This window comes from Aythya ferina (genome assembly GCF_964211825.1).
Source record: "Aythya ferina genome assembly, chromosome: 4".
Lineage (NCBI taxonomy): Eukaryota > Metazoa > Chordata > Aves > Anseriformes > Anatidae > Aythya > Aythya ferina.
In genome coordinates, this window is record NC_140300.1 from 31,211,266 (window position 1) to 31,225,162 (window position 13,897).

At 42.5% G+C, this 13,897-nt stretch overlaps 1 protein-coding gene across 1 annotated transcript in view; it reads left to right on the top strand.

Moving 5' to 3' along the window:
- The window catches only part of CFAP299 (cilia and flagella associated protein 299), a gene marked incomplete at its 5' end in the record, with an annotated part of 209,645 nt that overhangs the window by 181,729 nt on the left and 14,019 nt on the right, over positions 1-13,897 (top strand). The gene's annotated exons all lie outside the window — the stretch shown is intronic.

Consider the following 13,897-nt stretch of genomic DNA (forward strand, 5'->3'; position numbering starts at 1 on the left):
GTTGTTCCTAAATTCATTGTATCAGCTTAAGTTGTTCCAAAATGCTGCCTTCCTTCTTAAAGAATGATTCATTTTGGGAAATTGCCTCACTCAGACCTTTCCAAAGCCCTTGCTCTTGGTTGTATTTACTTTTAGTCACTTGGGAGATTGACATGTAAATCTTGGATTTTGCAGGAGAGGCTAGTACCTTGTGCAAAGCTATCAAATTATCTTTTAAATACAGAAATCAATACTTTGCTGCAACACGTTTTTTAATTAGCTGTTTGATGCTGTCAGAAGATATTAACTGTCAGAAGATATTAAGCTCAGTCTTAGGTATCCCCTGAATCAGGTTCTTGCTCGCAATACAGCTTAAAAATACTGAACAATTAGGTTTATGTGAGGTTCATATTTTAAATCCGGTGGGTAATATCAGAGGCTCTTGTATTTGATCTACGTGGTTCCTCCGAGTATTTTTGCCATTTTATTGCATTGCCCTATCAAGGGAGTATTATTTATATGATATAATCCTCATTTGGTTCCAGTTTATTAAATGAAAGGAATGTGTTAGGCAGTAAGTTCTTAAGAGGTCTGGAATCTGCACTGTAATTGAATCCATTCCTTCTCAGCTAATTTATGTAATCTGATGAGAAACAAGTGTAATACAATTTGTTCAAAGAAAATGGAGAATGTTCGCTCCATGGAACAGTACCAAAAAAAGTCTGCTGAATGAAGAAGCACAGCAAAAGACAAAGTTTGAGCTGCCTTTTGTCTGTTCAACTGTACTTTGAGCATCCCTCTCAGTTCTGTTTGTGAAGGAGGATGAAATTCATGTCTTGCAGTAGAGTTGTGCTATTCTGATTTTGTGTGAACTTCTGCCCTGGGTTTTTGTTAATTTTCTGTGGCGGTGTGATAAATATGGTATGTATGGTACTGTATTCTCTAGTGTTTTATCTTCACGTCTAGCTTGTGGTTGCAGTGTTTTCATTTCTTCTTACTAGTTCACTCAGTCTTTTCTAAAACAGATCCGGGTAAGGAGCCATTTATTGTAGAACAAGGGTCCTAGATTTTTCCCTGAAGTAATGGTCTGAAATCACTTACTTATCTCATCAGAAGTGAAACTTGTTTGGTTTTGGCCCCAGCACGCACCAGCCTGAGCCTGGGAGGTCCGGCATTCAGGGCTTTGTGGGGATACACCTCGCCTGCGATAGGAGTGCATCATGACACACCGGTACTTTCAGACACGGCGTGTTGTTCTTTGCTATTGGCAAGAACCATCCCATCAGCTTCTGCCCTTCTTTTCTTGCAGTTCAACTGTGGTCTGTTTTGGCTACGAGTAGGCGTAGCATTTGGCAGCCAAACATTAGCTGGGGTTGGAATTCCCTCCCATTTTATTGTCAGGTATATACCAAGATACCATCTGTTAATCTGTAAAGACCTGTAAGCCAGATCATGGCCAGCAAGACGTTCCCAAGCACGGGGCATGAGGCAACGTCTCCCTTCGCTGCCGTACCCCACAGATCTGAGTGCAGTTTACAGAGGAGCGCAGCTTCAACCCTTCTTACCCTGGCAAGAGCGGAGAGGGAGGGAGGTGCACTTCACACCTTCCACCATGGGCAGTCCTGTGGTGCCAGGCAGAAGATGTTTAAAGCTTCTCCTGCCTTGGGGAGCAGGTGGCAAGGCAGAGCCAAACTCCTGCTGCACCCCAGTTGGGGACCTGCATGCAGGGGCTGTGGTAATCCCAGAATACAGCCTGATGCCGCTGGCTGTTGTTTCTCCCCAGCCAGGACGTGCTCTGAGGCTGCAGTCTCAGGCTGCCCGCAAAATGATCGATTAAAGCAGCTTGAGTTAGGAGCAGGTCACATACAGCAGGTAGTGGGCACTGTCCTTGGTGACACCTCTTCTTGTGCATATCCTTCCACCTTTGGGGAGCAGGATGTTGAATGGATACAGGAGGAAAACAGGCTGTATTTATTTGGGTGTTTTCTTGGTGAGGGCTTGAGTATGTTTGTTTTGGTGCTTTTTGTTTTGTTTTCCAAATAAAACAGGAGGTTGTCCTTGAATTTAAAGATCCACAGTCAGACATGTCTATGATTGCCCCGTGGTGTTTTTACTTCAGGTGGCTCTGAAAGGGAAGCCTTTTGGTAACCCATTCCTGGTGTATGTCTGCTGGCCCCATTCATTGCATTTGGCATGCCACTCTCCAGCTATCATAGATAACACAAAAGATGTCAGGTTCTCAATAGTGTTGGAAGCCTGCAAATCAGAAGCTCGTTAGTGTCACTAATGATTGAGTGCCATGGATATTGACCACGAGTTAAATCCAAATTTTGTTTGGGGAAAACAGGTGAAAACATCCTGAGTTTCCAAAATGTACAGTCACCAATCTCAAAAAGGATTAGAATTAGGCCCCTGATTAGCAGGGATTACCATACTGCTAGTGATTTTAGAGTGTAAAATAACTCAAGGTTGGAAAAAAAAATCACTTTGGCACTCCATTTTTGTAAGGACGTTGCTGACTGATAGAATAAATTCTGCTGGATCCCTTAGAAAAGAGACACTCATCTTAAAGAATTTGATGAGAGCAATACTTTGTTTTGTCCTTCATAAAAAGTAGATAAGTGGGGGGGTTTCCGCTCTTCGTCACCGTACTTCATTCTTACAGACCCATCTACTTCTTTGGTTACAACTGCTTTCTGTGTTGATTGCCCACTTTCTAGGTAATACTAAGCCAAATGCTGTTGATATTATGGGAAAATGAATGGCAAGGGGTGTGAAAGTAGGGAGCCCAAATCAAAATGAACTCGTCACCACAAACATGGCAGCTGGAGCCCTCTAGCCACATGGGGGAAAAGTGTTCATCCCAGTGTTTATCTGCAACTCTTGAGTCCTTTCCTTGTGTAACAGTGTTCATCATGTTTGTGTCTTTATATTATGACTCACAAATAGCATGGTCTGATTTTTTTCCCCAAGATTTTCAGTACCTACAACTATTGTTGCTTTTAGTAGTCTTTATGTTCCTCCCAGGGCTTCAGAAAACCAGTCACCCCATTGAATCCAATTCATGCATGTTGCTGTCTCACAGTTAGGATGTTTCATCACAGCCTTAAACCGTTTAGAGATAAAATGATGCTATTGTGCCAAGAGGAGAAGGGGCTGTGCAGAAGTATAGGGGGCAAATCTTAACTGCTGCTTAGCTATACGAGGCATTGGGTAGCAAGTGGCAGGTGGACACACAGGTATAAATTAGACTACATTCAGACTTGACGTTTGCATGTGTGAGAAGAAAATTCTATCACTGCCAACTCAGTAAATGTTTAATTTGGAGATATATACTTCCACATCTGGCTTATACTTAAATACATCAAATATTGCCAAATATTGCTTCTTTCACTTTTAATTTCTCCCCCTTTTTCTTTTTTTTCAATTGAAATTTTAGTCCCTTAAGAAAGATGAAGTCTCTTAAGGGAAAGGTTGGCTTTTTACAGCTTTGAGCAGGTTACCTTTCCTTTGAAATAGGAAATGGAAAATGCAAATTAATAAAATCTTGGAAAGAAAAATTTTCAGTGGTTGGGAAGGGCTGTCTTGCTTTCTTTGTCCATGCAGTCATCCTATCACCCGAAAGAAGGGAAGAGTAGGAAAACTCACTTGGAAAACAAAAATTGGCCACGTGCTTGTTTGGAAAGTGATTTGGGTTAAAGCTTCCGTGTGTAATCTGAGAGGCAGAAATGATTCACGGCTGTTTACTTGCATGAAGACAGTGTTATGATGCACAGACAGATGCATAAGGAGATCAGACCTAAACACGATAGCTCTTTGCCTCTTGCTGATTTTCTGAAAATGAAGGGAACAATCTTGCAGCACTCCTCTGTGTATTCACTCATTCAAAGGGAGCTCTGCAGGTCACGAGATCCAATACCATATATCTTGCCTCACCAGATAGCCATGTATCTTCCCACAAGCCTCAGTTCTCTCTTAATGTGGACCAGAAATGATACTGAATTAATCTTTGCGATGCTGACAATAGATATGTGCTGGTGCTGTCGGGCTGGTTTTTATCAAGCTCTTCTAAATCGTTCCGTTGTTTGCTTAAAATCTGCCAGCCAGCGTGCCGCAACCCAACCACGTCTTATGCATGGAAAAAGTGCCTAGCCCTTTTGGGCTGCCTTTCAAAGGGCCCCTCCAAGGTGCCCACCACAACAGACTCCCTGGCATGACAGCGGTGTAATTAGTAATTGTAGGAACAATAACAGCTGGTGGGTTAGGTCCCGAGTAAAGGGCAAGATAAGGCATTCACTTCAGTACTTATTAAAAAAACTTTTAAAGAATACATTTACATGCTTTTGTAAGAAGGAAAACTGACTAAGGCATCTTGATTGGGGCTGCAATTATTACTGAATGTGTTTGCACGTAAAATATTAGGAAGCGTTTAAGATAACTGCTGTGTGTGCCATTAGTTGCATCGCTTATTGGAAAATTATGCATGAAAGCAGATTACATGAAGCGTAGTGGGAGAGGGAGAAGAGTCAGGCAGCCCAGAAAGAAGCGCAGCATTTCACCAACCCAAAGCAACAGGTTGGGCCGTCACGTTCTGTGAGTACTCTTCTGGAAACCTGGTGCTTTCGGCCAGCTGTCCTGTAAATGTCAACCCAAGCGCCATGCAGCGATCATGAGGCAGTGTGTGATTTTTGCCATGCATCGGTGTCTGAGAAACCACTTTTTCCTTTTAGTTAGACAAGGAAATAGCTGTGGCTGAAGTTGGTATGCCCAGATTTCTTAATGGGTGGTTGTAAGGAATAACTTGTACTTTCTTTAGTGCTTTCTTTGCCACCTATGCCCTAGTGAAAAGTATGGTAAAACCCTTCTGTGCTGCATTAATAACTAACAGGTATCGCCGGGGCTGCTAGCTGCTGTAGGTAAAGCTGAGCATTTGTGGCTGGCAAGGGCAAAGTCCAGCTTGCTGCTTGCTGAGTCTCACCATAAGCACTGTTTCTCCTGCTGCTCAGTGGCATGAATCCTCAGCCTGTGATGGACAGCCCATACCTGTGCCTAGGCCTAGGAGACCTGAGGTCATTTCTTGATAGTTATCTCCAGGAACCAGAACTAATACCAAAGGGGGGATCTGTCGAAACACCTATTTTACCTCCTTGGAAAAAGCTTGCCCTAAAACTTCCAGAACTCTGCTTTGGGAAAGACCTAGTGTATTTAAAATGTTCAGGAGGGAAAAAGAGAGGGGGAAAGGAACAGGGAGAGACAACCCCTAACGAGCTCCGAATAACTCAGTCATTATTGGCTTTTGCGGCTGCGTTTTTCAAGCTCTCCTGTCAGAGTTATGCCAGTAATTAAATATCTGATGAAGGATGGATATGCAACTGGATTTCCCACATCCTTGGTGAGGTCGGAGCAATCAGGGTCTTGAAATAAACATTTGGCTGAAAAATCCCTCAGTACCCTACACTGAACCTACTTATCTCCTGTGCTGCGGTTGAGGTCTGCAAGTAATTTTATCGCGTACAAAAAAGTATTTCCAGTTAAAAGTTGTTGTTCAGTGTCACTATGTTCTCCCTTATTTCTGGATTACCAAGATGCAACATACCTGTCTTTTCTCCTGCAAGATGCCAGTTAATCTTTTTGCTTCTGCAACTATTCTTAAAAAGGAATACATAAAAAGTAGCACACACTGCCTGTACCACTTGGCTTGCCATTGAATTGCAGCACTTCTTAGCTTTAAAGCTGTTATCTCTCAAGGGGTATTGGGAAGGTAAAGAAACCAAATTTCTGGCCTGTAGCAGACATTTGTGTGGATAAATATTGTATTTCTCTGTGGGTCTGTTGATTTCTTTCAAAAAAATAAATAAGGGGGGGAACAATCTTTTTTTTTTGTTTGTATGCACTACAGGGTCCATATTTATGTCTGTGAAAATCTTTATAGGGCACACAATAGTGACTGTATTTTCAAAATATCCCTAAGGCACCAGTGTTTACAGAGAGCAGATGGAAGTCTGGTTGATGAGTCCGCCAGCCTTCATGAGAAAGCTCGAGTGCTGTGCTCAGGCCTCATCCGCTTTGAGACAGGGCAGCTTGCTTTGTGCCAGCAGGGGATATTCTAAGGAGGAATAACAGGCCTCAGATGCAGAGAGCTGTGGGCACTAAAAGGAGTGTCATGTCCTTTGTGGCAAGCTTTTTATTTTATTATTATTTTTTTCTATCATCCAGTGCACCTCCTGTCTGTTCCTCCATGTAGGAAGTGTCTGACTTTGTTGTCCTCCTTTTTAGTTTTGTTTAAATCTCATCCCAGTCTTGGTGCTCTCTGAATTTCCTGGCATCTCCCTGTCTCCTTTTCCCCTCTCTCTCCCAGATGCTTCCCAGGAGCTCTCAGAACTGGTCATTCCCCCGGGAAGCCCTGTAACACTTCCTTGCATCGTGCTTTCCACGGGAACCAGACCCTCCAAGGTCAAGGCCCCCTCATGCGCTCCCTGATGCCGAGCCGCAGCAGGGGTGCTGCGGTGTCCTTTCGGTGCAGCCCTCCCTGGCTGCAGAGCTTGCGGCTTGGGTCGTGGCGGCCGCCCGGTGCAGTGCTCACAGCTTTTCTCCTTCCCTTTTATCCTGGGCTTAATGGCCAAGTGGCAGGGAGTTCCCATGCTTTTTCCAAGTGAGCCCACTGGGGCTTGTTGAGTGCAATCTGAGTCTCCCAGCCCCAGTAAATTCTTTTGGTGCTTTTCCAGGGGCTGCAGTGTGAGAGCAATTTAAGGAAATAATGTAATGCACTGCTATAGCAAAGATACCATCCATCTGCACATGATGACAACTTAACTGCAGGTACTGTATGGGTCCCCCAGGTTATATTTATTATGTCTCTGAAAATGACCACGAGCTAGGAAAGTGACTTAATTCCTTTCACTGATACGGCATTTTTGGAGGACATGTTTTTCCCTTACTACAAGCCTTAAATAGGCTATCCCCCCTCCTGCCGGCCCCCTTTCTTGATTAATGCCTGGAGACCATGGATTTAGAATGACATTCCAGGCTGATCTAGTAACAAGGTTTGGATGTGAAAGCTGCAAGCGTCGAGCCAAGCTGGAGTCCTTGCTATGCCAGAAATGCATTGTTTCAGCGCTCTGTCTGGGTAGTGCACCTGCGCCTACACACTGGAGCTGCCACCGAGGAAACCTTCCTGCAGACCTGCTTCTCATTACATCCCCAGATCAAAATGTTCTTTGTAATGACATGGTATCTGGCCAGCTCGCTCTCCTGCGCTGGTATACCCTGAGGTTTGCGGTATACTGATACCACACTCTCCAAGATGTTCAAAAGCTCGGATAAACATTTGGTAATATGGATTTATGGCCTTCTCCGCACAGGCAGATCACACATGTTGTAACCACACTGAAAATATTTCCTGAAGAACAGCAGGAGAAGGGCTGGGAGAAACATGGGCCAGCAGTTAAGTTGGGGAAGGAAAGGTAATTCTTCTGTTCTTAATGCTCCCAGGAGCTAATCAAAACTGCTCAAAACACGTAGTAGAGTTAGATAAGGAGAGACACATTCTGTTGGAAGGGAACGTTCAAAAGATTTCTCACATCATACAATCCCACATCATATGATGTTACAACATATAATCCTGATGTTTTCAGCCTGAAACTCATAGAGAAAAGTCAGAATTTTCACAATTGATACTTCATATGGCAAACCCACAAATGATTAATCAAACCTCTCAGGTAAGCAGACAATGTCTTGATAATGAGTAGCGAGGCAGGGATAAAGAGTGGGAGTGCTAGTTTTGATCTGTGATTTCCTGTGTGGCTTCAGACCTACATGTTTGAGAGGAGAGGCACAGTCTGCACGTGCCGCTGCTGCATTTGTCTCACGGGCATTGCCTACGATGACCCCGTGGACAGACAGGGAAGGACGGGCAGAGCACTGTGGTGGGGGCCTTAGCCATGGAAGTCCCTTCCCTAATCAGCAGGCAGGGGAACAGGGACATCCTTGAGCCAGCAGTGGGACATGGGGACACTTGGGGCTGGGACAGGGTTTGGTTGCAGTCAGCTGGGGCTGCTGCTGCTCCGGGCTGCAATTAGCCAGGGCGCCTGCAGTTTCCCCTGAGAGCCTTTGCGTGTGTTCAGTGGGTGGGTGTTGGTAGGATTCTGTCTGTAATTGTACGGTGATTTTCCACTATGCTTGCATTTGCATTTAAATATGGATACATGCCTGGAAAGGCGTGCACGTCAAGAGATGCGTGTGGCAGTGGTTATTGTAAAATGAAAGTTTTACAGAACAAAAAAAAAAAGTGAAGCATAGCATGGATTTCTTTGTGCACTGGACTTGTGAAATTCTGTCTTGAAGAGGACTGGTAAAAATTCTTAAAACATGTGTAAGAGGCAGGAGCTGTGGTAGCATATAGATCTGGTTGAGTGCATAGGAACCTGAATGTATTGTCAAACTGCAGTTGAGAGTAATCCTTTTTCTTGCTGTTGGACATGACAATATTCTGTTCTATATGCAGCACAAACATAATTCCAGTACTCTAAGATATTCAACTCCGCAGAGCAGATGTGGAAAAACAATGATTACATCAGTTATAAATCATAATATTTGAGAATCTAGCTCAAAACATTAAGGAGGGGAACAACTTATCTATCCTTTTTAATTTTAAACTGCTAGAAGGTAATTAATCTGCTATAAATCAAATTTTTCCACTGCAAAACCATTGTGCTATTGCGGTGTTTTAGGGAACAATTAATCTTTTTTTTTCCATGTGTACACCCCACATATACTGTCTTCAAAGAGAGATGTTCCTTGAAAACTTTTTCTTTTTTTTTTTTTTTTTTTTTTTTTAATCATTGTTTTGCCAAGTTCTGGTCTCTCTCTTTTGTCTATCACAGTTTGTAACGTAGATGCCTGTTCTGCTTGGCAGGAGAATGCAACGTCATTGTAACCTTTTGGCTGTTCTCCTTGTTGCTTAATCCCCTTTTGTGTTGGATGACAGTTTTTGTGTTTTCTTGCAGCCTTACGAATGTCGTTACCTACCGGTTAGTTAAAAACAAAATAATCTTACTGTAGCTCTCAAGGAACTTTATGGATGTGTTCTTTTGTGAATTACAGAAAAGACTTTGCTGTCTGTTTTTATGCTGTGGAACAACAAATACTTGCATGAGACTTCTTGCATTGCTTCCACGTGAGAGAGAACTTCCCAGATTTGCAAAAAGGCCATTCTGAATATTCTTTTATAAAGGAAGAAAAATGCTTTGGTCAAAAAGGCAAAGAGGAGAGTTTTGTGCATGTTAGGTGCAGACTTGTAAGCAGCATTTGAGGCTGCTCTTGCTGGAGCTTTGTCCTCGACCTGACAGAGACCAAGGTTGTTTCATTTTTGATTTTCTTTCTCTTAGAATTGCAGTCTTTTCCAAACGTGAAAGCATCTTGGTGTTGGAGGACTCACAGGAGATGGGATTCACTCCTGTTCTCTGAATGGTGCAAAACCAATCCACTCTGGCCTTTAGAGTGTTTATTGAAAAATGGAAAAGTGATAAACATGGGACAAAAATTATAAATATCAATCTCTTTGTATTATCAAACTGATGAGGAAACAGAGCTAGTCTCCCATATCCATCAGTTAAATTGTTCTTTTTTTTTCTTTTTTTTTTTTATGAGCATTAGTAGCCATTTATGATGATAATTGCCATTTTATTTTTCAAAAAAATATGTTTAAAGTTTTGTGTTTCAGGAAACTGTAAGCATCAGCAGTATGCAAGAGACTGTAGGGAAAGAACTCTCCGTCATCTCTTGAAGTTGTGTCAGACCTTAATGAGGAGCTGTGCAGCACAGCAGCCCTGGGAGAAGATGTCCCCTTGATTTCAGGGGGATTAGGTGTACAGCCTCAACACAAGCCAACTTGATGCTATCAGCCACAGTAGGTTTTTGAAGCAAATTGCTTCAAACTGAAGCAAAACTGGAAACTGAAGTTGATTTTTTTTGTTATAACTTGTGATTATCTTCTGATGTCTTATTCTAGGGTGAATATCTCCTGTAAAAGATATGATTTTACAGAGTTCCAAGCTGATGCTCTGTCAGAAATGTAGTGAAATTAAGCAGTAAATGATTTTGAAAGTCAACACAGTCATATAGCAATGTCCAATTAAAGTTGTGTAGGATTTAGGGCATCTTAGCCATCTAGCGCCACTGTTCTTTTTGTATTGAATGATTTCTGTAGTTTCAGACTTTCAGTATTATGATACTCTCAATCCTGTGTATTCCTACATTTTGATGGATGTATGCAAAAAGAGTCAAGCACACCCCTTCTGTGCTCTGTGAGTAGAAAGGTAAGCTGTTTGTGAATATAAGCAAGAAAAACATTGCTTCTAAGATGTAGCTTTCTGAGGAGGTTGTTGTGGTTCTTCTTTACCTGTAGTATGGCAGTAATATCCTCTCTACATCTGCATATTGAAGGTGAGCAAGGAGTGATTCTCACTGCTTTAGCTTGTTCAGTAGGCCTGTTTTTTAAGGAGCTGAGGATTATGCGGTCTTTGAAACTACCTTGTTAAGCATACACCTTCTGGGTATCTGATTCCTCAAACCTTAGAGAAATGTGTAACATTCATGCTGTCAGGTGTTTATCTAAGATGTCTTTTTTGGAACAGATTTGAAAAGTTTAGCCTCAGTAGTCAAAAGTATTGGTTTTATCCTGTTGGGAGAATGTGCTCTCATTCTTTGTAAGGACTTGTACTTTCTTTGTTCGTTTCCTGTGATTCAAATAACCTCGGGTGGTTTGCAGCTAATGTGAGTAACAGTTACCAAGGCCAGCTCACTCACTCTGTGGCTCTTTTTATTGGCTCCCTCCCTCCATCACATCAGATCCGTGATCTGTCCCCTCACCTGCAAGACCCAGCAGATGCTTTCAGACTGCTTGCCCTGTTTATTCACATACCCGGCAGCCTTCAAACACATGAAGTTCTCCTGCAGCTTGAGCCTCTTTTTCCTTCTCTCGCTGCCTATTGGAACACGTACACCCTCTTCCAATTCATACAGCCTCTTCCTGGAATGGTTTTTCTGACCCAAGCATATGCACAGCTTGCAGTGCGCTGTGTAGTCCCATTGTATTCAATGTGTTTAATGTAGTTTTGGGAACTGGGGCCTACATCCTTTTTATCCCTCCAGATTTCAAAGAGGTTCTGGTTATAGACTGTTTCTCATTTTAATGTGACAGTAGATGACAGCATTTGACTATCTAGTTCTACATGTGTGTCTCATGTGCTTGGGCTTTGCAGTCAGATTACAAGCTATGGCTCTATTGTGGAGAAGAGATAAGGAATGTGAATACTCTGTATGCCATTTTGCTTTATTCGTATCACAGCTCTGCCGCCTTGTTTGCACTGAAATATAAAGGTTGCCTGCCTGATCTGCCTGATGCCCTGTCATCTCTTTGCTCTGTTGCTAAACGTGCATTTAAATTAATTGTGTCAGATTCCCAGATCAATAGTAATGCATTTTGTAAACGCTTAAAAAAAAAAAAATCTGTTCTCAATCATTAAGCTGATTTGAGCCACTCAAACTGTATGTTGATGTGTATCACACCAATAGTGGAAATGAGTGAAAACTCATTTAGTAATGAGTTTTATTAAACCTTTAGCAGCAAATAAACCAGACAGTGCCTTTTTCTGTACCAAACATTCAACTGTAAGAGACTTAACTGATCATACAACGGCTGGCGTTGGCAAGAGTGAGGTGCCTGAAGTTAAACCTTGTTTTTTAGGTAACTAAATAAGTAGTGCTTTAAAAAAAAAAAAAAAAAAAAAAAAGTTTTTACATTACTGGCTGTTAGTAACTGTCCCCAGATTTAGCAGCACCCTGGGTGCTTTTGTCCAACTGAATCCTGGCAAAAATCATCACTTAACTAGTATTGGCGAGCTGGAAACTGCAAAACCCACGTCCCAGCAATCTGCAGCAATTTTTGCATCCTGAAGCCAGGGTTTGTAATCCAGAGCTTTTCTCAGGCTGTGTTTCATAACAGCCCTTTGGATCTCATCAGTTTAGGAGTGACTCTCCCAAAGAGCTTTTTCCTCAAGGCAGGTTTGCCCTTTCCTGAAAAGCTGGCATTTTTGCTACTCATTATGATTGAAATTAGTGATGCATTCTAAGCTCTCCTGTTGCTGCGTGTTTAAAAGCTGAGGTCACTGGGATGCAGATAAAGTCCTGAGGGAATGGCAGAAAGGTAGAAGGGGATGCAGGAGGCAATTGTAGAGCAATATTTTGAAAAGGTGCCTAAAGAACTGTATTCAGAATGTGTATGTAGTTGTCCAAGTTTGGAAGATATGAGACTTGTTATGCAGCAGCTTGCAGAAAGCAGCAGCACAGCCGGTGCCCCACCTCCCCAGTGCCTGAGCTGCCCCCAGCGATTTCAGTCTTCTGGACTGAGGTGTGAGGGGAACCGAACTCTCCTTGAGGGCTGGGATCTTCAGCATGCCGTTGTCCAGTGCTGGCAGTGAAGGTGCATCTGGATGTCACCAGGTCACTTGGAAACTGCAGCCTCATTCATCAGATGAGTTGCTCTGAGGTTTCCTTTGGTCCCCAGGCCACTGGGATTTCAAAGGGTTTGTATTAGTGAGGCCTGGGAAGGAGGAAAGAATGCTTCCCAAGCCTTGAAGGTTGGCTGTCTCCCCTGGCTTTACCTCACACCACTAAACTAAAATACTAGGGGGGTGGAAAAAGCATTGATTTTTCATAAGAGTATTATTTTTCATCAGTTCGGCTGATAATTAGAAGTTTTAGCACATGGTTTTATAGATGAATTCTTTTGGGACTCAACTTTTTGCCTAAGGAGATTACAGTTGGAAAGGAAGAAGACCCTTTGAAAGAAACCACAGGAAGAAAGACAGAGATACATGCATATATTAAGCATGCTTTGAATACATGCCTTTCGAAAAATCCATCATTTCTTCTCAGATGCTTAATCAAACTTTGATCAAGAAGGTAATTTATGGATGTTAAACCTGCTTCCTTCAAAAGGGAAAACGTTGGAGTAGCTGGCCCAGCTCCACAAATGCATGTATCCGAATCGATATGCAATAATAATTTGACATTTACTTCTCTAGCTCGCCTTCCTGTCTAGTTGTTATTTAGTTCCTCCAGACTTTCCTGCGCATCTTGGCTTATCATGACTCTGATTCTACAAAGCACTTAAGTATTGTTTTCGGTGCAATTTGGGCATACATCTAAAGGTGCTGTTCTTAGAAGTGTTATTGAGGAAGACAGGTGCCATGGGGGATTTTCAAAACCCCATGGAAGCTCCCTGCGGTGCACACCACCTACTACAAGAAACCATCAGGCAAGAAATTGTCAGGCTTTGGAAATCTGTCTTGGCATTTACCTGCATCTTTGGCACCTGAAGAAACTAGCTGAATGATGGAACAAGGCTTCAGTTGTTCATCATACTCTGGCTTTTCATTAAGGGAAGATGAAAGCTTGTAAGTGAACCTACGTGACAATCAGACAAATGTTCAACTGTGAAACGTTCATCATTTCTATGTCAGCCTTAGAAATTCACCTCAGATAATTAGTCCAAACCTTTCCCTTAAACTTGATTATTTGCTGAGGAAGATTGTTATCACTTCTGCCATCTCACTGCTGGTAATTAGGTACTCCTGTGTCTACTGTGGTGAGGAACTGGATTCACGAAGTCCATAGTGAATGAAATTGAAGTCCCCTGTTCTCCAGAGCCACCTTCAGAACCTCAGCTGGCCACAGCACATGGTGAGGAAGTGGGACAGAGTGACCCATGCGTGCATGTTTTGCATACGTTGTTTTTTTGTTTGTGTTCTGTTTGACACTAAGGACTGTCTACGAGAGAAACTTTTATGACAGATATTCTTATATGGTGGTGCTTGGTGTCTTTTTTGCTCCCATCTCAAAATGCTTTGAAAAGGCA